The following is a 1979-nucleotide window of genomic DNA, read 5'->3' on the forward strand; positions in this document are numbered from 1 at the left end:
CTCTTGATCTCCACCTGCAGACCCCTTGGCAGGGAGCGGGGTGGAGATCAAGCACTCCCCAGGGCAGTCTGTAGCTGGGCCCCAATTCTAATTCCTGCAGAGATGGAGAAAGAGCAACATGCTCACCACTCCACAGCAGAGAAAGACAATTGCACTTTTAAAAACTCTGTACTTTAAAAATATACAAAACAGAAACAGACTCACAGACGTGCAGAAGAGCAGACAGGCGGTTGCCAAGGGAAAAGGGGTGGAGGGAGGGATGGACTAGGAGTTTGGCGTTAGTATAGCAAACTATTGCATTTAGAATGGATAAACCAATTCCTACTTCATAGCACAGGGAACTATATCCAATCTCCTGGGATAAATCATAATGGAAAAAATATTTTTAAAAAAAAGAATGCATATATGCGTATAACTTAGTCACTTTGCTGTACAGCAGAAATCAGTAATACATTGTAGGGCTTCCCTGCTGGCTCAGATGGTAAAGGATCCTCCCGCAATACAGGAGACCTGGGTTCGATCTCTGGGTTGGGGAAGATCCCCTGGAGGAGGGCATGGCAACCCACTTCAGTATTCTTGCCTGGAGAATTCCATAGACAGAGGAGCCTGGCGGGCTACAGTCCATGGGGTCGCACAGAGTCAGACATGACTGAGCGACTAAGCACAGCACAGTAAATCAATTATACATCAATTAAAAGTGTGTGTATAGGCCTGCAGGGGCATGGTGGGCCCCAGGGTACTTGGAATGATGGGCCATGGGAGGTGGTGGGAAAGAAGAGATGCTGAGCAGAAAGAACTATCTGCTGGTCCCTGATGGAAGCGAATCCAGCGTCCCAAGGCAAAGGTCTCCACTGAGTCCTGAGCCACAGGCAGAACCAGGTCAGAAGGCCTGCAGATTCTCCTCGTTCCTTAGAGACCAAAGGTCAGTATCAGGGCCGGGTCAGTCCCTTCTGACCCTGGCACACTCCCTTATTTCCACATTCTTCCTGAAGGATGCTATAGACAGGTCCCTCCTTGCATGCCTTTGCACATTGACAGGAGCTCCTGCCTAGGGGGTTGGGCGCTTCCTTCAGGATGTGCTTTTCCAGGGGAGGAGTCCTGTAGCTGACGCCAGTTGTCAGCACACCCACCTGAACAGCCTGCTCAGGCTTTCCCGGGGGCCAGGCTCCGGCAGCACCCCAACTCCCAGTCCCAGCTTCCAGTGGGCCTGACCTGCATGGGCATACAGTCCTCTGCTCAGTGCAAGTTGGATTTGTCTGCTTCAGAATTTCAATATTGGAGGGCTTTGAAGAGGGTGGTCAAGATCCGGGATGGGCAAGTGTCTTATCTTGAAGTTAATCCCAATGGAACACACGTTTCACGCAAACGCTAGATTTGTTACCGGAACCTACAGAAGGGAGTTGGAGTGAAGGCGCTAGAGCTTTTCTTAAACCCCTCTTTGGCGTCACCACCTGCCTCTGCTATCCAACTGCAAGCGAAGAGTGCAGAGACCTAGTCTTCCAGGTGATAAGAGCACTCCGGCCCACTGCCTCTCCCCTCTCTCATTCCTGGGGTGGGTGGGGCTGCCCCCCGGCCTGCCTCTAGAGGGCGCTGTTGGAGAGGTGGTACCGCCAGCTGCAGCCTCGGGCTCAAAGAGGGCGCCCCAGGGACTCCACCCCTAACCCCTGGCCTAATTTGAATATTTCATTGGCTGCAGCCAGTCTGGTCAATTTATCATGCAAATACGGGTGCCCTCGCGCCAGAGAGGAGCCACCGCCCGCGCAGGAGAGCGGCGCCCGATTGGTGGCCGAGACAGCTGCATTTGTAATATTTTTCTTTGGGCATTAGAGTCATTTACCAATGCCATCGCCGCAACTCGAGGCACTGAATCACAAGCCACTTAAAGGTTTTTATTGGCAGCTTTGAAACTTCTTAACATGTTCTTTTGTTTTAAACCAAGTATCAACCTATTGCTGACCGCCCACCCTCCCCCCAACTCC

The sequence above is a fragment of the Bison bison genome, unplaced genomic scaffold (genome assembly GCF_000754665.1).
Source record: "Bison bison bison isolate TAMUID 2011002044 unplaced genomic scaffold, Bison_UMD1.0 scf7180017864297, whole genome shotgun sequence".
In the NCBI taxonomy this organism is placed as follows: domain Eukaryota; kingdom Metazoa; phylum Chordata; class Mammalia; order Artiodactyla; family Bovidae; genus Bison; species Bison bison.